Here is a 24,467-nt window from a genome sequence, read left to right as displayed (position 1 = left end):
CAAAGCCATTTCTTACCATCAACACACACAAGGGGTTGTTCCAATACCAGCGCTTACCATTTGGAGTATCTACAGCTCCAGCAATCTTTCAGCATGCAATGGATCAGATTCTTCAAGAATTGATCATGTGGTCTGTTTTCTGGATGACATTTTAATTACAGGTTCAACTGTTGAAAAGCACTTGGCACTGTTAGACAAGGTGTTATCAAAATTAAAAGCATCTGGGGTGCGAGTAAAATTGTCCAAGTGTCACTTCCTCCAGGAGTCTGTAGAATACTTAGGATACCGTATAGATGCACAAGGTCTTCACCCAACAGAAACAAAGTTAACTGCTATTGTTAATGCACCTTCACCTTCAAATGTGTCTGAACTACGCTCCTTCTTAGGACTGCTAAATTACTATGGACGGTTCCTTCCAAATCTGTCAACATTATTGCAACCCTTACATGAACTTTTGCAGAAAGATACCAAGTGGGCTTGGTCAGCCGAGTGTGAAAAAGCATTTCAGGATGCAAAGCAAAGACTAACCAACAGCAAGTGGCTAGCACACTATGACCCTAGTAAGCCACTCAGATTAGCATGTGATGCCTCACCCTACGGAGTTGGAGCAGTTATATCACATATACTGCCTAATGGAGAAGAACATCCAATTGCTTTTGCGTCTAGAACCCTAACACAAACAGAGCGCAACTATGCTCAAATAGAGCGGGAGGCACTAAGTATTATTTTTGGAGTAAAAAAATTTCATAAATATCTTTATGGAAGGAAGTTTTCACTGGTCACTGATCACAAACCACTTCTGGCCATTCTTGGGCCAAAATCAGCAATTCCAACATTGGCAGCACTTCGAATGCAACGGTGGGCACTACTCCTATTGGCATATGACTATGATATTATATATAGACGTTCTCAGGATCATGGGAATGCAGATGCTCTATCACGGCTTCCGTGCCCATATACAACAGATGTCCATGACGAAAGTGTCATTTTTCAAGTTTCATTTGCAGAGGAACTACCTATTTCTTGCAAAGATATTGCAGCTGCAACAAGTCGTGATCCTCTTCTGGCAAAGGTGTGGGACTTTACTTCCAAAGGCTGGCCGAACTACAACTCTGACAAAATCCTTAAGCCATATTTTGAAAAGAGAGATGAGCTTTCCATAGATCAAGGTTGTTTACTGTGGGGGATACGGGTTGTCATTCCCCCAAAATATCGTCAGAGGCTCTTGCATGAACTTCACGAAGGCCATCCAGGTGTAAACAGAATGAAAGCACGAGCTCGTGGTTACCTGTGGTGGCCAGGCCTGGATCAAGATATAGGAATTTTTGTAAGTCAGTGTACTGCTTGTGCTTCTGTACAAAATCAGCCACCCACTGCACCCCTTCACCCATGGACATGGGCCACATCGCCGTGGGAAAGGATCCATATTGACTATGCTGAAATAAACCAGCAAACATTTCTTGTGGTTATCGACAGCTATTCCAAGTGGTTGGAGGTGTTACCCACTAAAACGAGTACAAGCGAGAAAAACGATTACCTTGCTGCGTAATTTGTTTGCATCCTATGGTCTGCCAAAGGAATTGGTTTCGGATAATGGACCTCAGTTCACATCTCAGGAATTCCAGTACTTCTTGCAACAAAATGGTATCAAGCACAAATTGACCCCACCTTATCACCCAGCTTCAAATGGTGCTGCTGAACGGGCTGTTCAGACATTTAAAAAAGCTTGGATGAAACACTCAGTAGCCAGTGAGTCCGCTCGCACTACAGGAGAGTTGAGACTTTGTCGATTTCTGTTTAATTATAGGAATACTCCACATTCAGTCACTGAAAGTACCCCAGCGGAACTGTTTTTAAAGAGGCACCTCCGAAGCAGGTTGGATTTGCTTAAACCCTCTTTAGCTGATACAGTGGAGAAACATCAGAAGCAACAAGTCAGAGCACATAATAGCTCCAGACAAAGAAACAAAGACTTTTACCCAGGTGATAAGGTTTTGGTTCGAGACTTCCGCCACTCAGGGCGCCTTTGGTCTCCAGGGACCATTTGCCATAGAAGGGGTCCCCTGACGTACGAGGTTCAAATTGGTAACCGTCACATTCATGTCCATGTGGAGCATCTGGTTCCAGATAAGAGTGTGTCACCCGTACCTCCTTCATTTTCTACCATTGACTTTCAAGTACCTGTAGCGCCCTCACAGGAATTACCAGATGCCAACAACCCGTCTAATCCAACCAGTGCTACAGCCTCTGAGGGTGAACGGAGGTATCCGATACGAGCACGCAAGCCTCCTGACAGACTGGACTTATAATGCCACTATGTTATGGTTAACTTGGACATTTCCACTTTAAAATGTTTAGAACTGAGTTATAACTGTTGGTTATATATAATATATATATTGTCGAGATCTACTTTTTGCTAAAAAGGGAGGAATGTAGTAACCTGCTTGTGTAGACATTTTGGTTAAGGGCATTCTTACTGTTTTGCCATTGCTTGATGATGATATTCCTATTCCTGTTTGTGTGCTTCCTGTTAAGCTGAAAGCAAGCATGGAGCAGGCCAGATCTACCTGCCATGTTCTAATAAATATACCAAAAGTTCCAGTGTGTATCTGTACCTGAACTAACACAGCAGAAGTATTAACCCACTGCTAGCCAGCAGTTTATGACAATAGGCACCATCTCTCCCTACTATACCTGCTATCCCACAGCCCCAGTCCCTTCCCAGAGGCTATTATCCCCCCACTGCTACTATAGGCACCACCTCTCCTTACTATACCTGCTATCCCACAGCCCCAGTCCCTTCCCAGAGGCTATTATCCCCCCACTGCTACTATAGGCACCATCTCTCCCTACTATACCTGCTATCCCACAGCCCCAGTCCCTTCCCAGAGGCTATTATCCCCCCACTGCTACTATAGGCACCACCTCTCCTTACTATACCTGCTATCCCACAGCCCCAGTCCCTTCCCAGAGGCTATTATCCCCCCACTGCTACTATAGGCACCATCTCTCCCTACTATACCTGCTATCCCACAGCCCCAGTCCCTTCCCAGAGGCTATTATCCCCCCACTGCTACTATAGGCACCATCTCTCCCTACTATACCTGCTATCCCACAGCCCCAGTCCCTTCCCAGAGGCTATTATCCCCCCACTGCTACTATAGGCACCATCTCTCCCTACTATACCTGCTATCCCACAGCCCCAGTCCCTTCCCAGAGGCTATTATCCCCCCACTGCTACTATAGGCACCATCTCTCCCTACTATACCTGCTATCCCACAGCCCCAGTCCCTTCCCAGAGGCTATTATCCCCCACTGCTACTATAGGCACAATCTCTCCCTACTATACCTGCTATCCCACAGCTCCAGTCCCTTCCCAGAGGCTACTATCCCCCCACTGCTACTATAGGCACCATCTCTCCCTACTATACCTGCTATCCACAGCCCCAGTCCCTTCCCAGGGGCTATTATCCCCCCACTGCTACTATAGGCACCATCTCTCCCTACTATACCTGCTATCCCACAGCCCCAGTCCCTTCCCAGAGGCTATTATCCCCCCACTGCTACTATAGGCACCATCTCTCCCTACTATACCTGCTATCCCACAGCCCCAGTCCCTTCCCAGAGGCTATTATCCCCCCACTGCTACTATAGGCCCCATCTCTCCCTACTATACCTGCTATCCCACAGCCCCAGTCCCTACCCAGAGGCTATTATCCTCCCACTGCTACTATAGGCACCATCTCTCCCTACTATACCTGCTATCCCACAGCCATAGTCCCTTCCCAGAGGCTAGTATCCCCCCACTGCTACTATAGGCACCATCTCTCCCTACTATACCTGCTATCCCACAGCCCCAGTCCCTTCCCAGAGGCTATTATCCTCCACTGCTACTATAGGCACCATCTCTCCCTACTATACCTGCTATCCCACAGCCCCAGTCCGTTCCCAGAGGCTATTATCCCCCCACTGCTACTATAGGCACCATCTCTCCCTACTATACCTGCTATCCCACAGCCCCAGTACCTTCCCAGAGGCTATTATCCCCCCACTGCTACTATAGGCACCATCTCTCCCTACTATACCTGCTATCCCACAGCCCCAGTCCCTTCCCAGAGGCTATTATCCCCCCACTGCTACTATAGGCACCATCTCTCCCTACTATACCTGCTATCCCACAGCCCCAGTCCCTTCCCAGAGGCTATTATCCCCCCACTGCTACTATAGGCACCATCTCTCCCTACTATACCTGCTATCCCACAGCCCCAGTCCCTTCCCAGAGGCTATTATCCCCCCACTGCTACTATATGTCACAACCTCAGGGCCGTGAGTTCCCAGACATAGGGCAGGACCCAAAGAGCAAACAGTTGGTATCACAGGATGAGGCGTTTATTGGAGAAATGGCAAGTAGCCATCAGCAGGTTCCCATAAGCCAGTAGGTGGTAGCCAGCCTGCACTCTTGTTCCTTAGGGAATAGGGAAATACACACAGTTGGGGGGAATCTTCTTGCCGCAGCTAAGGTAGATTCCAGGGGAACACAGGGGAGGGGGTCCTGCCGTAGCTAAGGTTACACCCCAGACAAAAGGCTCCTTGGAACTCTTGGCAGCCACCTTTGTAGCCAGAAAGGGAACAGCCCCTGTCGTAAAACCAAAACAGGATTTGGCTCCTTCTGCCAACCCAAAGGCAGCTTCCAGAGGGGCCAATCATAGCTAATCCCACTGGGCCTATGGGAAGCCACCTAGGGAGCATGCCCAGTTCAGTCTTTTGCATTTACTAGACAGAGCACTGCTCTCACAAGGGGTAACTATGTGTATTGTGTCACTATGGGGTCTGGCTTTGTGTGCCCTCACAATAGGGGCAATTACATGGGGAGGGCCAGACAGAGCTGGCTGGCTACACACAATACACACCTAGATGAGATTAACCTACACAATGCATTTGCTACAACAGGTAGGAGGGGGGCAGGGGGTACATTTCAGCATAAACAGAAATATCTAATAGTTTCATCCAACTTATACAGTTTGTTATGTCACACTATAGGCACCATCTCTCCCTACTATACCTGCTATCCCACAGCCACAGTCCCTTCCCAGAGGCTATTATCCCCCCACTGCTACTATAGGCACCATCTCTCCCTACTATACCTGCTATCCCACAGCCCCAGTCCCTTCCCAGAGGCTATTATCCCCCCACTGCTACTATAGGCACCATCTCTCCCTACTATACCTGCTATCCCACAGCCCCAGTCCCTTCCAGAGGCTATTATCCCCCCACTGCTACTATAGGCACCATCTCTCCCTACTATACCTGCTATCCCACAGCCCCAGTCCCTTCCCAGAGGCTATTATCCCCCCCACTGCTACTATAGGCACCATCTCTCCCTACTATACCTGCTATCCCACAGCCCCAGTCCCTTCCCAGAGGCTATTATCCCCCCACTGCTACTATAGGCACCATTTCTCCCTACTATACCTGCTATCCCACAGCCCCAGTCCCTTCCCAGAGGCTATTATCCCCCCACTGCTACTATAGGCACCATCTCTTGCTTTATCTCATAGAACAGGAACTACACACAATACAAATACATCTCTAAAAAGCTAATTAACCTATTCTAAGCAACATTACACTTTGTCTTTGTGATTTTGTTTGTGTGTTGAACTATTACTATTTTTTTTTGCTTGTTTTTTCAGGTTCTCTACTGTTCATCGTCCAATCGGATTTTAAAACAGCTGTCTGATTCCTGTACTCTGTCCTTGTAAAACATCTGATATAGGCAAAAGAATGACTCAAAATCTAAGGACAATCAAAGTGAAAATACTGAAGTTCTGTTTGTCATTTCTGTTTTTGGCTACATTGGCCTTCATGACATTCCACTTTTATTTCGTAAATAGAATTTGGATTCCGACCACAGTCACCATTTGGGCCCTTGTACCTTATCTTGCTTTATCTCATAGAACAGGAACTACACACAATACAAATACATCTCTAAAAAGCTAATTAACCTATTCTAAGCAACATTACACTTTGTCTTTGTGATTTTGTTTGTGTGTTGAACTATTACTATTTTTTTTTGCTTGTTTTTTCAGGTTCTCTACTGTTCATCGTCCAATCGGATTTTAAAACAGCTGTCTGATTCCTGTACTCTGTCCTTGTAAAACATCTGATATAGGCAAAAGAATGACTCAAAATCTAAGGACAATCAAAGTGAAAATACTGAAGTTCTGTTTGTCATTTCTGTTTTTGGCTACATTGGCCTTCATGACATTCCACTTTTATTTCGTAAATAGAATTTGGATTCCGAGCACAGTACATCCCAGAATTGTGGGACCCTTGTACCCTTATCTCATAGAGGAGCCATTACAATGTAGAGGAGAAGCCCCATTCTTAGTGCTGCTCATCCCTTCCATGCCCCAAGATGTTCTTGTCAGGGACGCCCTGAGGAAGACTTGGGCCAATGAAAGTTTAATCCCTGGAATCTCCATCAAAAGGATTTTCCTTCTGGGCAGGTCCTTTGTTAATGACATAGAAATATCTGTGGAACAAGAGAGTTCTACATTCCATGATATCGTCCAACAGGATTTCCTGGACACCTACCGGAATCTGACCGTCAAAACACTGATGGGTATAGAGTGGGTTAGCCGTCTCTGCCCCCGAGCCAGCTATGTCATGAAGGTGGACACTGACATGTTCTTCAACCCTTGGTTCCTGGTGAGGCAGATCTTACAGCCGGAGAAGCCTCTCAAGCTAGAATTTTTCACAGGGTTGATAATAACAATCGGCGTGCCCCTCAGGTACAGGGGAAGCAAGTGGTATATACCATACGCAACTTACCCTAATTTTTTTTACCCTTACTACTGTTCCGGCACAGGCTATGTCTTCTCCGGGGACTTGTCACCAAGGATATACAAAGAAGCAATGGGGTTGACCCTTTTGCCATTTGAGGATGTCTTTGTAGGTATCTGCTTAGAAAGGATGGGGGTTCAGATCTCCAAGCCTGGGGGCAAATGGTTTTCACAACGAAGGGCACAGTACAATAGGTGCCAATTTACCAAGCTTGTTACTGATCATCATTACAGCCCAGACGAGTTGCTGAAGTTGTGGCCTGATTTCCTCAAGGCTCTGGGAGACTGCACTTGAAAGATGAAGAGCAATGGGCTCATAATACTTCTTACTCCCCTCTTGTTCATGCCGTTAGTCACACTGTCTGGGGTTGAGACTTTTGTTTGAGCTGTGGGTTCTCTGTGTTCCCCAAAGTGCGATCACATGGGGTATCTTGAATGCACTGCTTAACTCAGACTGGCAACTGGCCCATAATCGGCTAGGAAGAGAAAGCCCTCCTCCATGACTCTTTAAAGGAAAGCGAAATAAACTGATCTGTGCTGACCTTAAAGAACATTTGATTGTAAAAATAAAACTCTGTAAATAGGCTGTGCAAAATAAAAATGTTTCTAATATAGTTAGCTAACAAAAAATGTAATATATAAAGGCTGGAGTGAGCAGATGCCTAACATAATATCTAGAACACTACTTCCTACTTTGCAGCTCTCTAAGCTGTTACCAGTAAGTAACCAATCAGTGACTTGAGGAGGGGCCATATGGGACATAACCGTGTTTTTGAATCTGAGTGTTGAAGGATCAAAAGGTGAAAGCAGGAAGTAGTGTTCTGGCTATTATGTTAAAGGCTGGAGTGAGACCTTAAGTCATGAAGACCTTACATAGTAAGTTAGTAAGTTGGGTTGAAAAAAGACATACAGTACGTCCATCAAGTTCAACCATAATGCCTATATATAACCTGCCTAACTACTAGTTGATCCAGAGGAAGGCAAAAAAACCCCATCTGAAGCCTCTCTAATTTGCCACAGAGGGGAAAAAATTCCTTCCTGACTCCAAGATGGCAATCGGACCCGTCCCTGGATCAACTAGTACTAAGAGCTATCTCCCCTACCCCTGTATTCCCTCACTTGTACTGAGAGCTATCTCCCCTACCCCTGTATTCCCTCACTTGTACTGAGAGCTATCTCCCCTACCCCTGTATTCCCTCACTTGTACTGAGAGCTATCTCCCCTACCCCTGTATTCCCTCACTTGTACTGAGAGCTATCTCCCCTACCCCTGTATTCCCTCACTTGTACTGAGAGCTATCTCCCCTACCCCTGTATTCCCTCACTTGTACTGAGAGCTATCCCCCATACCTCTGTATTCCCTCACTTGTACTGAGAGCTATCTCCCCTACCCCTGTATTCCCTCACTTGTACTAAGAGCTATCCCCCCTACCCCTGTATTCCCTCACTTGTACTGAGAGCTATCCCCCCTACCCCTGTATTCCCTCACTTGTACTGAGAGCTATCTCCCATACCCCTGTATTCCCTCACTTGTACTAAGAGCTATCGCCCCTACCCCTGTATTCCCTCACTTGTACTGAGAGCTATCTCCCATAACCCTGTATTCCCTCACTTGTACTGAGAGTTATCTCCCATACCCCTGTATTCCCTCACTTGTACTGAGAGCTATCTCCCCTACCCCTGTATTCCCTCACTTGTACTGAGAGCTATCTCCCCATACCCTGTATTCCCTCACTTGTACTGAGAGCTATCTCCCATACCCCTGTATTCCCTCACTTGTACTGAGAGCTATCTCCCATACCCCTGTATTCCCTCACTTGTATTGAGAGCTATCTCCCATACCCCTGTATTCCCTCACTTGTACTGAAAGCTATCTCCCCTACCCCTGTATTCCCTCACTTGTACTGAGAGCTATCTCCCATACCCCTGTATTCCCTCACTTGTACTGAGAGCTATCCCCCCTACCCCTGTATTCCCTCACTTGTACTAAGAGCTATCCCCCTACCCCTGTATTCCCTCACTTGTACTGAGAGCTATCCCCCCTACCCCTGTATTCCCTCACTTGTACTGAGAGCTATCTCCCCTACCCCTGTATTCCCTCACTTGTACTGAGAGCTATCTCCCATACCCCTGTATTCCCTCACTTGTACTGAGAGCTATCTCCCTACCCCTGTATTCCCCTCACTTGTACTGAGAGCTATCCCCCATACCCCTGTATTCCCTCACTTGTACTGAGAGCTATCTCCCCTACCCCTGTATTCCCTCACTTGTACTGAGAGCTATCCCCCCTACCCCTGTATTCCCTCACTTGTACTGAGAGCTATCCCCCATACCCCTGTATTCCCTCACTTGTACTGAGAGCTATCTCCCATACCCCTGTATTCCCTCACTTGTACTGAGAGCTATCTCCCATACCCCTGTATTCCCTCACTTGTACTGAGAGCTATCTCCCATACCCCTGTATTCCCTCCACTTGTACTGAAAGCTATCCCCCCTACCCCTGTATTCCCTCACTTGTACTGAGAGCTATCTCCCATACCCCTGTATTCCCTCACTTGTACTGAGAGCTATCTCCCATACCCCTGTATTCCCTCACTTGTACTGAAAGCTATCCCCCTACCCCTGTATTCCCTCACTTGTACTGAGAGCTATCTCCCATACCCCTGTATTCCCTCACTTGTACTGAGAGCTATCTCCCCTACCCCTGTATTCCCTCACTTGTACTAAGAGCTATCGCCCCTACCCCTGTATTCCCTCACTTGTACTGAGAGCTATCTCCCCTACCCCTGTATTCCCTCACTTGTACTGAGAGCTATCTCCCCTACCCCTGTATTCCCTCACTTGTACTGAGAGCTATCCCCCCTACCCCTGTATTCCCTCACTTGTACTGAGAGCTATCTCCCATACCCCTGTATTCCCTCACTTGTACTGAGAGCTATCTCCCATACCCCTGTATTCCCTCACTTGTATTGAGAGCTATCTCCCATACCCCTGTATTCCCTCACTTGTACTGAAAGCTATCTCCCCTACCCCTGTATTCCCTCACTTGTACTGAGAGCTATCTCCCATACCCCTGTATTCCCTCACTTGTACTGAGAGCTATCCCCCCTACCCCTGTATTCCCTCACTTGTACTAAGAGCTATCCCCCCTACCCCTGTATTCCCTCACTTGTACTGAGAGCTATCCCCCCTACCCCTGTATTCCCTCACTTGTACTGAGAGCTATCTCCCCTACCCCTGTATTCCCTCACTTGTACTGAGAGCTATCTCCCATACCCCTGTATTCCCTCACTTGTACTGAGAGCTATCTCCCCTACCCCTGTATTCCCTCACTTGTACTGAGAGCTATCCCCCATACCCCTGTATTCCCTCACTTGTACTGAGAGCTATCTCCCCTACCCCTGTATTCCCTCACTTGTACTGAGAGCTATCCCCCCTACCCCTGTATTCCCTCACTTGTACTGAGAGCTATCCCCCATACCCCTGTATTCCCTCACTTGTACTGAGAGCTATCTCCCATACCCCTGTATTCCCTCACTTGTACTGAGAGCTATCTCCCATACCCCTGTATTCCCTCACTTGTACTGAGAGCTATCTCCCATACCCCTGTATTCCCTCACTTGTACTGAAAGCTATCCCCCCTACCCCTGTATTCCCTCACTTGTACTGAGAGCTATCTCCCATACCCCTGTATTCCCTCACTTGTACTGAGAGCTATCCTCCCTACCCCTGTATTCCCTCACTTGTACTAAGAGCTATCCCCCCTACCCCTGTATTCCCCTCACTTGTACTGAGAGCTATCCCCCCTACCCCTGTATTCCCTCACTTGTACTGAGAGCTATCTCCCCTACCCTGTATTCCCTCACTTTGTACTGAGAGCTATCTCCCATACCCCTGTATTCCTCACTTGTACTGAGAACTATCTCCCATACCCCTGTATTCCCTCACTTGTACTGAGAGCCTATCCCCCTACCCCTGTATTCCCTCACTTGTACTGAGAGCTACCCCCCCCACCCCTGTATTCCCTCACTTGTACTGAGAGCTATCTCCCCTACCCCTGTATTCCCTCACTTGTACTGAGAGCTATCTCCCTACCCCTGTATTCCCTCACTTGTACTGAGAGCTATCTCCCCTACCCCTGTATTCCCTCACTTGTACTGAGAGCTATCTCCCCTACCCTGTATTCCCTCACTTGTACTGAGAGCTATCTCCCCTACCCCTGTATTCCCTCACTTGTACTGAGAACTATCTCCCATACCCCTGTATTCCCTCACTTGTACTGAGAGCTATCCCCCCTACCCCTGTATTCCCTCACTTGTACTGAGAGCTATCCCCCCTACCCCTGTATTCCCTCACTTGTACTGAGAGCTATCTCCCATAACCCTGTATTCCCTCACTTGTACTGAGAGCTATCCCCCCTACCCCTGTATTCCCTCACTTGTACTGAGAGCTATCTCCCCTACCCCTGTATTCCCTCACTTGTACTGAGAGCTATCCCCCCTACCCCTGTATTCCCTCACTTGTACTGAGAGCTATCTCCCCTACCCCTGTATTCCCTCACTTGTACTGAGAGCTATCCCCCCCTACCCCTGTATTCCCTCACTTGTACTGAGAGCTATCCCCCCTACCCCTGTATTCCTCACTTGTACTGAGAGCTATCTCCCATACCCCTGTATTCCCTCACTTGTACTGAGAACTATCTCCCATACCCCTGTATTCCCTCACTTGTACTGAGAGCTATCCCCCTACCCCTGTATTCCCTCACTTGTACTGAGAGCTACCCCCCCTACCCCTGTATTCCCTCACTTGTACTGAGAACTATCTCCCATACCCCTGTATTCCCTCACTTGTACTGAGAGCTATCCCCCCTACCCCTGTATTCGCTCACTTGTACTGAGAGCTACCCCCCCTACCCCTGTATTCCCTCACTTGTACTGAGAACTATCTCCCATACCCTGTATTCCCTCACTTGTACTGAGAGCTATCCCCCCTACCCCTGTATTTCCCTCACTTGTACTGAGAGCTACCCCCCTACCCCTTATTCCCCACTTGTACTGAGAGCTATCTCCCTACCCCGTATCCCTACTGTCTGAGAGCTATCTCCCCTACCCTGTATTCCCTCACTTGTACTGAGAGCTATCTCCCCTACCCCTGTATTCCCTCACTTGTACTGAGAGCTATCTCCCCTACCCCTGTATTCCCTCACTTGTACTGAGAGCTATCTCCCCTACCCCTGTATTCCCTCACTTGTACTGAGAACTATCTCCCATACCCCTGTATTCCCTCACTTGTACTAGAGCTATCCCCCTACCCTGTATTCCCTCACTTGTACTAGAGCTTCCCCCCTACCCTTATTCCTCACTTGTAGAGAGCTATCCCCCCTACCCCTGTATTCCCTCACTTGTACTGAGAGCTATCTCCCATAACCCCTGTATTCCCTCACTTGTACTGAGAGCTATCCCCCCTACCCCTGTATTCCCTCACTTGTACTGAGAGCTATCTCCCCTACCCCTGTATTCCCTCACTTGTACTGAGAGCTATCCCCCTACCCCTGTATTCCCTCACTTGTACTGAGAGCTATCTCCCCTACCCCTGTATTCCCTCACTTGTTACTGAGAGCTATCCCCCCTACCCCTGTATTCCTCACTTGTACTGAGAGCTATCCCCCATACCCCTGTATTCCCTCACTTGTACTGAGAGTTATCTCCCCTACCCCTGTATTCCCTCACTTGAACTGAGAGCTATCTCCCATACCCCTGTATTCCCTCACTTGTACTGAGAGCTATCACCCATACCCCTGTATTCCCTCACTTGTACTGAGAGCTATCTCCCCTACCCCTGTATTCCCTCACTTGTACTGAGAGCTATCTCCCCTACCCCTGTATTCCCTCACTTGTACTGAGAGCTATCTCCCTACCCCTGTATTCCCTCACTTGTACTGAGAGCTATCTCCCCTACCCCTGTATTCCCTCACTTGTACTGAGAGCTATCTCCCCTACCCCTGTATTCCCTCACTTGTACTGAGAGCTATCTCCCCTACCCCAGTATTCCCTCACTTGTACTTAGAGCTATCCCCCCTACCCCCTGTATTCCCTCACTTGTACTGAGAGCTATCCCCCCTACCCCTGTATTCCCTCACTTGTACTGAGAACTATCTCCCTACCCCGTATTCTCTCACTTGTACTGAGAGCTACCTCCCATACCCCTGTATTCCCTCACTTGTACTGAGAGCTACCCCCCCTAACCCTGTATTCCCTCACTTGTACTGAGAGCTATCTCCCCTACCCCTGTATTCCCTCACTTGTACTGAGAGCTATCTCCCCTACCCCTGTATTCCCTCACTTGTACTGAGAGCTATCTCCCAAACCCCTGTATTCCCTCACTTGTACTGAGAGCTATCTCCCCTACCCCTGTATTCCTCACTTGTACTGAGAGCTATCTCCACTACCCCCTGTATTCCCTCACTTGTACTGAGAGCTATCTCCCCTACCTCTGTATTCCTCACTAGTACTAAGAGCTATCTCCCCTACCCCTGTATTCCCTCACTTGTACTGAGAGCTATCTCCCTACCCCTGTATTCCCTCACTTGAACTGAGAGCTATCTCCCTACCCCTGTATTCCTCACTTGTACTGAGAGCTATCTCCCATACCCCTGTATTCCCTCACTTGTATTGAGAGCTATCTCCCATACCCCTGTATTCCCTCACTTGTACTGAAAGCTATCTCCCCTACCCCTGTATTCCCTCACTTGTACTGAGAGCTATCTCCCATACCCCTGTATTCCCTCACTTGTACTGAGAGCTATCCCCCCTACCCCTGTATTCCCTCACTTGTACTAAGAGCTATCCCCCCTACCCCTGTATTCCCTCACTTGTACTGAGAGCTATCCCCCCTACCCCTGTATTCCCTCACTTGTACTGAGAGCTATCTCCCCTACCCCTGTATTTCCCTCACTTGTACTGAGAGCTATCTCCCATACCCCTGTTATTCCCTCACTTGTACTGAGAGCTATCTCCCCTACCCCTGTATTCCCTCACTTGTACTGAGAGCTATCCCCATACCCCTGTATTCCCTCACTTGTACTGAGAGCTATCTCCCCTACCCCTGTATTCCCTCACTTGTACTGAGAGCTATCCCCCTACCCCTGTATTCCCTCACTTGTACTGAGAGCTATCCCCCATACCCCTGTATTCCCTCACTTGTACTGAGAGCTATCTCCCATACCCCTGTATTCCCTCACTTGTACTGAGAGCTATCTCCCATACCCCTGTATTCCCTCACTTGTACTGAGAGCTATTCTCCCATACCCCTGTATTCCCTCACTTGTACTGAAAGCTATCCCCCCTACCCCTGTATTCCCTCACTTGTACTGAGAGCTATCTCCCATACCCCTGTATTTCCCTCACTTGTACTGAGAGCTATCTCCCATACCCCTGTATTCCCTCACTTGTACTGAAAAGCTATCCCCCCCTACCCCTGTATTCCCTCACTTGTACTGAGAGCTATCTCCCATACCCTGTATTCCCTCACTTGTACTGAGAGCTATCTCCCCCTACCCCTGTATTCCCTCACTTGTACTAAGAGCTATCGCCCCTACCCTGTATTCCCTCACTTGTACTGAGAGCTATCTCCCCTACCCCTGTATTCCCTCACTTGTACTGAGAGCTATCTCCCCTACCCCTGTATTCCCTCACTTGTACTGAGAGCTATCCCCCCTACCCCTGTATTCCCTCACTTGTACTGAGAGCTATCTCCCATACCCCTGTATTCCCTCACTTGTACTGAGAGCTATCTCCCATACCCCTGTATTCCCTCACTTGTATTGAGAGCTATCTCCCATACCCTGTATTCCCTCACTTGTACTGAAAGCTATCTCCCCTACCCCTGTATTCCCTCACTTGTACTGAGAGCTATCTCCCATACCCCTGTATTCCCTCACTTGTACTGAGAGCTATCCCCCCTACCCCTGTATTCCCTCACTTGTACTAAGAGCTATCCCCCCTACCCCTGTATTCCCTCACTTGTACTGAGAGCTATCCCCCCTACCCCTGTATTCCCTCACTTGTACTGAGAGCTATCTCCCCTACCCCTGTATTCCCTCACTTGTACTGAGAGCTATCTCCCATACCCCTGTATTCCCTCACTTGTACTGAGAGCTATCTCCCCTACCCCTGTATTCCCTCACTTGTACTGAGAGCTATCCCCCATACCCCTGTATTCCCTCACTTGTACTGAGAGCTATCTCCCCTACCCCTGTATTCCCTCACTTGTTACTGAGAGCTATCCCCCCTACCCCTGTATTCCCTCACTTGTACTGAGAGCTATCCCCCATACCCCTGTATTCCCTCACTTGTACTGAGAGCTATCTCCCATACCCCTGTATTCCCTCACTTGTACTGAGAGCTATCTCCCATACCCCTGTATTCCCTCACTTGTACTGAGAGCTATCTCCCATACCCCTGTATTCCCTCACTTGTACTGAAAGCTATCCCCCCTACCCCTGTATTCCCTCACTTGTACTGAGAGCTATCTCCCATACCCCTGTATTCCCTCACTTGTACTGAGAGCTATCCTCCCTACCCCTGTATTCCCTCACTTGTACTAAGAGCTATCCCCCCTACCCCTGTATTCCCTCACTTGTACTGAGAGCTATCCCCCCTACCCCTGTATTCCCTCACTTGTACTGAGAGCTATCTCCCCTACCCCTGTATTCCCTCACTTGTACTGAGAGCTATCTCCCATACCCCTGTATTCCCTCACTTGTACTGAGAACTATCTCCCATACCCCTGTATTCCCTCACTTGTACTGAGAGCTATCCCCCCTACCCCTGTATTCCCTCACTTGTACTGAGAGCTACCCCCCCCACCCCTGTATTCCCTCACTTGTACTGAGAGCTATCTCCCCTACCCCTGTATTCCCTCACTTGTACTGAGAGCTATCTCCCCTACCCCTGTATTCCCTCACTTGTACTGAGAGCTATCTCCCCTACCCCTGTATTCCCTCACTTGTACTGAGAGCTATCTCCCCTACCCCTGTATTCCCTCACTTGTACTGAGAGCTATCTCCCCTACCCCTGTATTCCCTCACTTGTACTGAGAACTATCTCCCATACCCCTGTATTCCCTCACTTGTACTGAGAGCTATCCCCCCTACCCCTGTATTCCCTCACTTGTACTGAGAGCTATCCCCCCTACCCCTGTATTCCCTCACTTGTACTGAGAGCTATCTCCCATAACCCTGTATTCCCTCACTTGTACTGAGAGCTATCCCCCCTACCCCTGTATTCCCTCACTTGTACTGAGAGCTATCTCCCCTACCCCTGTATTCCCTCACTTGTACTGAGAGCTATCCCCCCTACCCCTGTATTCCCTCACTTGTACTGAGAGCTATCTCCCCTACCCCTGTATTCCCTCACTTGTACTGAGAGCTATCCCCCCTACCCCTGTATTCCCTCACTTGTACTGAGAGCTATCCCCCCTACCCCTGTATTCCCTCACTTGTACTGAGAGCTATCTCCATACCCCTGTATTCCCTCACTTGTACTGGAACTATCTCCCATACCCCTGTATTCCCTCACTTGTACTGAGAGCTATCCCCCTACCCCTGTATTCCCTCACTTGTACTGAGAGCTACCCCCCCTACCCCTGTATTCCCTCACTTGTACTGAGAACTATCTCCCATACCCCTGTATTCCCTCACTTGTACTGAGAGCTATCCCCCCTACCCCTGTATTCCCTCACTTGTACTGAGAGCTACCCCCCCTACCCCTGTATTCCCTCACTTGTACTGAGAACTATCTCCCATACCCCTGTATTCCCTCACTTGTACTGAGAGCTATCCCCCCTACCCCTGTATTCCCTCACTTGTACTGAGAGCTACCCCCCCTACCCCTGTATTCCCTCACTTGTACTGAGAGCTATCTCCCCTACCCCTGTATTCCCTCACTTGTACTGAGAGCTATCTCCCCTACCCCTGTATTCCCTCACTTGTACTGAGAGCTATCTCCCCTACCCCTGTATTCCCTCACTTGTACTGAGAGCTATCTCCCCTACCCCTGTATTCCCTCACTTGTACTGAGAGCTATCTCCCCTACCCCTGTATTCCCTCACTTGTACTGAGAACTATCTCCCATACCCCTGTATTCCCTCACTTGTACTAAGAGCTATCCCCCCTACCCCTGTATTCCCTCACTTGTACTGAGAGCTATCCCCCCTACCCCTGTATTCCCTCACTTGTACTGAGAGCTATCTCCCATAACCCTGTATTCCCTCACTTGTACTGAGAGCTATCCCCCCTACCCCTGTATTCCCTCACTTGTACTGAGAGCTATCTCCCCTACCCCTGTATTCCCTCACTTGTACTGAGAGCTATCCCCCCTACCCCTGTATTCCCTCACTTGTACTGAGAGCTATCTCCCCTACCCCTGTATTCCCTCACTTGTACTGAGAGCTATCCCCCCTACCCCTGTATTCCCTCACTTGTACTGAGAGCTATCCCCCATACCCCTGTATTCCCTCACTTGTACTGAGAGTTATCTCCCCTACCCCTGTATTCCCTCACTTGAACTGAGAGCTATCTCCCATACCCCTGTATTCCCTCACTTGTACTGAGAGCTATCACCCATACCCCTGTATTCCCTCACTTGTACTGAGAGCTATCTCCCCTACCCCTGTATTCCCTCACTTGTACTGAGAGCTATCTCCCCTACCCCTGTATTCCCTCACTTGTACTGAGAGCTATCTCCCCTACCCCTGTATTCCCTCACTTGTACTGAGAGCTATCTCCCCTACCCCTGTATTCCCTCACTTGTACTGAGAGCTATCTCCCCTACCCCTGTATTCCCTCACTTGTACTGAGAGCTATCTCCCCTACCCCAGTATTCCCTCACTTGTACTTAGAGCTATCCCCCCTACCCCTGTATTCCCTCACTTGTACTGAGAGCTATCCCCCCTACCCCTGTATTCCCTCACTTGTACTGAGAACTATCTCCCCTACCCCCGTATTCTCTCACTTGTACTGAGAGCTATCTCCCATACCCCTGTATTCCCTCACTTGTACTGAGAGCTACCCCCCCTACCCCTGTATTCCCTCACTTGTACTGAGAGCTATCTCCCCTACCCCTGTATTCCCTCACTTGTACTGAGAGCTATCTCCCCTACCCCTGTATTCCCTCACTTGTACTGAGAGCTATCTCCCAAACCCCTGTATTTCCCTCACTTGTACTGAGAGCTATCTCCCCTACCCCTGTATTCCCTCACTTGTACTGAGAGCTATCTCCACTACCCCTGTATTCCCTCACTTGTACTGAGAGCTATCTCCCCTACCTCTGTATTCCCTCACTAGTACTAAGAGCTATCTCCCCTACCCCTGTATTCCCTCACTTGTACTGAGAGCTATCTCCCCTACCCCTGTATTCCCTCACTTGAACTGAGAGCTATCTCCCCTACCCCTGTATTCCCTCACTTGTACTGAGAGCTATCTCCCCTACCCCTGTATTCCCTCACTTGTACTGAGAGCTATCTCCCCTACCCCTGTATTCCCTCACTTGTACTGAGAGCTATCTCCCCTACCCCTGTATTCCCTCACTTGTACTGAGAGCTGTCTCCCCTACCCCTGTATTCACTCACTTGTACTGAGAGCTGTCTCCCCTACCCCTGTATTCCCTCACTTGTACTGAGAGCTATCTCCCCTACCCCTGTATTCCCTCACTTGTACTGAGAGCTATCTCCCCTACCCCTGTATTCCCTCACTTGTACTGAGAGATATCTCCCCTACCCCTGTATTCCCTCACTTGCTAAGAAGCCATCCAGCCCCTTATTAAAGCTATATAATGTATCAGCCAGTACGACTGATTCGGGGAGGGAATTCCACAACTTCAAAGCTCTCACAGTAAAAAATCCTTTCCAAATTTTTAGATGGAACCACCCTTCTTCTAAATGGAGTGGGTGCCCTCGTGTCCGTTGGAAGGCCCTACTGGTAAATAAAACATTAGAAAGGTTATTATATGATCCCCTTATATATTTATACATAGTTATCATATCCCCCTTAAGCGCCTCTTCTCCCGTATAAACAGACCCAACTTGGCCAGTCTTTCCCCATAACTGAGACTTCCCATACCCTTTACCAGCTTAGTTGCCCTTCTCTGGACCCTCTCTAACGCAATAATGTCCCTTTTGAGCACTGGAGACCAAAACTGAACAGCATATTCTAGATGGGGCCTTACCAGCGCTCTATAAAGGGGAAGAATAACCCCCTCCTCCCGTGAATCTATACCCCTTTTAATACAGCTCAAAACCTTGTTTGCCCTTGCAGCTGCTGCCTGGCATTGCTTGCTACAGCCAAGTTTATTATCTACAAGGACTCAAAGGTCCTTCTCCATTATGGATTTGCCTAGTGCAGTCCCATTAAGGGTATAAGTGGCTGCATATTTTATACCCCGGGTGCATGACCTTACATTTATCCACATTAAACATGAAATAAACCCAATAGGGCTGTTCTGCCCCAATAAGGGGTAATTATATCTTAGTTGGGATCAAGTACAGGTACTGTTTTATTATTACAGAGAAAAGGGAATCATTTAACCATTAAATAAACCCAATAGGGCTGTTCTGCCCCCAATAAGGGGTAATTATATCTTAGTTGGGATCAAGTACAGGTACTGTTTTATTATTACAGAGAAAAGGGAATCATTTAACCATTAAATAAACCCAATAGGGCTGTTCTGCCCCCCAATAAGGGGTAATTATATCTTAGTTGGGATCAAGTACAGGTACTGTTTTATTATTACAGAGAAAAGGGAATCATTTAACCATTAAATAAACCCAATAGGGCTGTTCTGCCCCAATAAGGGGTAATTATATCTTAGTTGGGATCAAGTACAGGTACTGTGGGGTGCCCCACTCCAGATGGACGGCGCTGCTTATCAGAGTAAATAGTTTACTTAGTTTGTGCAGAAAATAAAAGGGAAAAGCTAATATTGTAAGTTATGGAGCAGGACCTTCCCACACCCCTGTAATGTAAGAATTCACTTTCCTGGGTTCCTTACTGCCCCGGGTGCCACTAACCAATAGAGAAAATGCCAAAAATGAACAAGCTGTAAACATTAGAAATGGGCTCAGTGGTGTTGCTGCCTGGAGCGCTCTCACATTGATACCTGTATACGGTACATGGGGAGCAGCTATTGGCTGCTTTTCTAACTCTTTGTAGCTTTTAAATGGGGGTCACTGACCCCGGCAGCCACAATCCATTGCTCTGTGAGGCTACAGTTTAAAAAAGTAACAATAACAATTAAACTTATTTTTTATTTAGGCCCTCTCCTATTTATATATCAGTTTCTGATTCAAATAACTCTCTGGTTACTAAGGTCATCTGCACCCTAGCAACCAGAAAGCTGTTGAAGCTCCAGACTGGAGAGCTGCTGAACAAAAATTACAAATAATATATACTGACTCCCAGGGATATTGTGCAAAAGCGCGAGTGGGGGTGCTTTTTTTTTAACCCTAAAATGCTTAGGATGTAAAAGCATTCATACGTGCACTTCTGTTAGGGGTTCTCCATCCATTTGTGTTTGTGATACTACAAGTTAACTTAAAAGTGAACCTCCCCTTTAGATGTGTTTAGGTTAGCTTTACAGAGAAAGAGGCAGCAGGTACTGACATCCCAGGCACGTTATATACAGTGAGACGCAGTCTTTATATACAAAACCAGCACTTTATATACAGTGAGACGCAGTCTTTATATACAAAACCAGCACATTATATACAGTGAGATGCAGTCTTTATAAACAAAACCAGCACATTATATACAGTGAGACGCAATCTTTATATACAAAACCAGCACTTTATATACAGTGAGACGCAGTCTTTATGTACAAAACCAGCACATTATATACAGTGAGACGCAGTCTTTATATACAAAACCAGCACATTATATACAGTGAGATGCAGTCTTTATATACAAAACCAGCACATTATATACAGTGAGATGCAGTCTTTATATACAAAACCAGCACATTATATACAGTGAGACGCGGTCTTTATATACAAAACCAGCACATTATATACAGTGAGACGCGGTCTTTATATACAAAACCAGCACATTATATACAGTGAGACGCAGTCTTTATATACAAAACCAGCACATTATATACAGTGAGATGCAGTCTTTATAAACAAAACCAGCACATTATATACAGTGAGACGCAGTCTTTATATACAAAACCAGCACTTTATATACAGTGAGACGCAGTCTTTATGTACAAAACCAGCACATTATATACAGTGAGACGCAGTCTTTATATACAAAACCAGCACATTATATACAGTGAGATGCAGTCTTTATATACAAAACCAGCACATTATATACAGTGAGATGCAGTCTTTATATACAAAACCAGCACATTATATACAGTGAGACGCGGTCTTTATATACAAAACCAGCACATATATACAGTGAGACGCGGTCTTTATATACAAAACCAGCACGTTATATACAGTGAGACGCAGTCTTTATATACAAAACCAGCACATATATACAGTGAGACGCAGTCTTTATATAGAAAAACCAGCACATATATACAGTGAGACGCAGTCTTTATATACAAAACCAGCACATTATATACAGTGAGACGCAGTCTTTATATACAAAACCAGCACATTATATGCAGTGAGATGCAGTCTTTATATACAAAACCAGCACATTATATGCAGTGAGACGCAGTCTTTATATACAAAACCAGCACATTATATGCAGTGAGACGCGGTCTTTATATACAAAACCAGCACATTATATACAAAACCAGCACATTATATACAGTGAGACGCGGTCTTTATATACAAAACCAGCACATTATATGCAGTGAGACGCAGTCTTTATATACAAAACCAGCACATTATATGCAGTGAGACGCGGTCTTTATATACAAAACCAGCACATTATATGCAGTGAGACGCAATCTTTATATACAAAACCAGCACATTATATACAAAACCAGCACATTAAATACAGTGAGACGCAGTCTTTATATACAAAACCAGCACATTATATGCAGTGAGACGCGGTCTTTATATACAAAACCAGCACATATATACAGTGAGACGCAGTCTTTATATACAAAACCAGCACATATATACAGTGAGACGCGGTCTTTATATACAAAACCAGCACGTTATATACAGTGAGACGCAGTCTTTATATACAAAACCAGCACATATATACAGTGAGACGCAGTCTTTATATAGAAAAACCAGCACATTATATGCAGTGAGACGCGGTCTTTATATACAAAACCAGCACATTATATGCAGTGAGACGCGGTCTTTATATACAAAACCAGCACATTATATGCAGTGAGACGCGGTCTTTATATACAAAACCAGCACATTATATGCAGTGAGGCGCAGTCTTTATATACAAAACCAGTACATTATATGCAGTGAGGCGCAGTCTTTATATACAAAACCAGCACATTATATACAGTGAGGCGCAGTCTTTATATACAAAACCAGCACATTATATACAGTGAGACTCAGTCTTTATATACAAAACCAGCACATTATATGCAGTGAGACGCAGTCTTTATATACAAAACCAGCTCATTATATGCAGTGAGGCGCAGTCTTTATATACAAAACCAGCACATTATATGCAGTGAGGCCACGCCCCCCCCAAACAGGCCCATTTTACAAAACCACACCTGAAAAGCATAACATACACAAAGTGCACCAGAAGACAGACACGGTGGCCCCAATCATTTTATGACATATTGTGGCCCTAAGGATTTCATTATGCTCTGTGGCACCTGTATTTAATGACAAACTCATGACAGACATTGGTAGCCAGGTGTTATGTTTTGCATTGGCGCTAGAGCAGGGACCCCCTAAAACATTGCTGGTCCTCCCGCAGTGTCCCCCTACTATGGGCTGCTCCCCACTGCAGCATCCTCCCCAACATCCTTCAGCTGCCCCCAGCATCCTTCCAACATCCTCCAGCTCCCCCCAGCGTCCTCCCCAACATCCTTCAGCTGCCCCTTACCTTCCTCCAGCTTCTCCCAGGGTCTTCCCTAACATCCTTCAGCTGCCCCCAGCATCCACCCACCATCCTTCAGCTCCCCCCAGCATCCTTCCCAACATCCTTCAGCTGCCCCCAACATCCTTCAGCTCCCCAACATCCTTCAGCTCCCCCAACATCCTTCAGCTGCCCCTTACCTTCCTTCAGCTCCTCCCAGCATCCTCCCCAACATCCTTCAGCTCCCCCAACATCCTTCAGCTCCCCCCAACATCCTCCAGCTCCCCCCAACATCCTTCAGCTCCCCAACATCCTTCAGCTCCCCCAACATCCTCCCCAACATCCTTCAGCTGCCCCAACATCCTTCAGCTCCCCCAACATCCTCCCCAACATCCTTCAGCTGCCCCAACATCCTCTAGCTCCCCCCAACATCCTCCCCAATATCCTTCAGCTCCCCCAACATCCTCCCCAATATCCTTCAGCTCCCCCAACATCCTCCCCAATATCCTTCAGCTCCCCCAACATCCTCCCCAATATCCTTCAGCTCCCCCAACATCCTTCAGCTCCCCCAACATCCTCCCCAACATCCTTCAGCTGCCCCAACATCCTCCAGCTCCCCCCGAAATCCTCCCCAATATCCTTCAGCTCCCCCAACATCCTCCCCAATATCCTTCAGCTCCCCCAACATCCTTCAGCTCCCCCCAGCATCCTCCAGCTGCCCCTTACCTTCCTCCAGTGTCCTCCCCAGCATTCCCCTGCTTTCTGTTGCCCCCCTGCTGCTACCACCACCAGCTTCCTCTGGCTGTGCCCCAGGGCTCTTCTTCTCCTCCTAGTGATGTCACACGCACGTCTCTTGAGCGCCGCACCTGTGTGTATAGTACCTGTGTATAGTACCTGTGTATAGTGCCTGTGTATAGTACCTGTGTATAGTACCTGTGTGTATAGTACCTGTGCATAGTACCTGTGTGTATAGTACCTGTGTATAGTACCTGTGTATAGTACCTGTGTATAGTACCTGTGTATAGTACCTGTGTATAGTACCTGTGTGTATAGTGCCTGGGTATAGTACCTGTGTATAGTACCTGTGTGTATTGTACCTGTGTATAGTGCCTGTGTATAGTACCTGTGTATAGTACCTGTGTGTATAGTACCTGTGTATAGTACTTGTGTATTGTACCTGTGTATAGTACCTGTGTGTATTGTACCTGTGTATAGTACCTGTGTATAGTACCTGTGTGTATAGTACCTGTGTGTATTGTACCTGTGTATAGTGCCTGTGTATAGTACCTGTGTATAGTACCTGTGTATAGTGCCTGGGTATAGTACCTGGGTATAGTACCTGTGTGTATAGTACCTGTGTGTATAGTACCTGTGTATAGTACCTGTATGTATTGTACCTGTGTATAGTGCCTGTGTATAGTGCCTGTGTATAGTGCCTGGGTATAGTGCCTGTGTATAGTGCCTGGGTATAGTACCTGTGTATAGTACCTGTGTATAGTACCTGTGTGTATTGTACCTGTGTATAGTGCCTGTGTATAGTACCTGTGTATAGTACCTGTGTATAGTACCTGTGTATAGTGCCTGTGTATAGTACCTGTGTATAGTGCCTGTGTATAGTGC

The 24,467-nt window shown here is 47.4% G+C and overlaps 1 protein-coding gene across 4 annotated transcripts in view; it reads left to right on the top strand.

Annotated features, from left to right (window-relative positions):
* LOC101733959 (beta-1,3-galactosyltransferase 2-like) overlaps positions 1-24,467 on the top strand; it is a 65,634-nt gene that overhangs the window by 20,799 nt on the left and 20,368 nt on the right. For 2 of the 4 annotated variants that reach the window (XR_004222094.1, XR_004222093.1), the window contains exon 2: positions 5,691-5,899. The exons of the other annotated variants lie outside the window; for them this stretch is intronic. The gene's annotated coding sequence lies outside the window, so the exon portion shown is untranslated. Of the gene's footprint in view, positions 1-5,690; positions 5,900-24,467 lie in introns of those variants that run through there. 4 annotated transcript variants of the gene reach the window in all.

The sequence above is a fragment of the Xenopus tropicalis genome, chromosome 3 (assembly GCF_000004195.4).
Source record: "Xenopus tropicalis strain Nigerian chromosome 3, UCB_Xtro_10.0, whole genome shotgun sequence".
Lineage (NCBI taxonomy): Eukaryota > Metazoa > Chordata > Amphibia > Anura > Pipidae > Xenopus > Xenopus tropicalis.
This window is presented reverse-complemented; position numbering and strand designations above follow the sequence as displayed.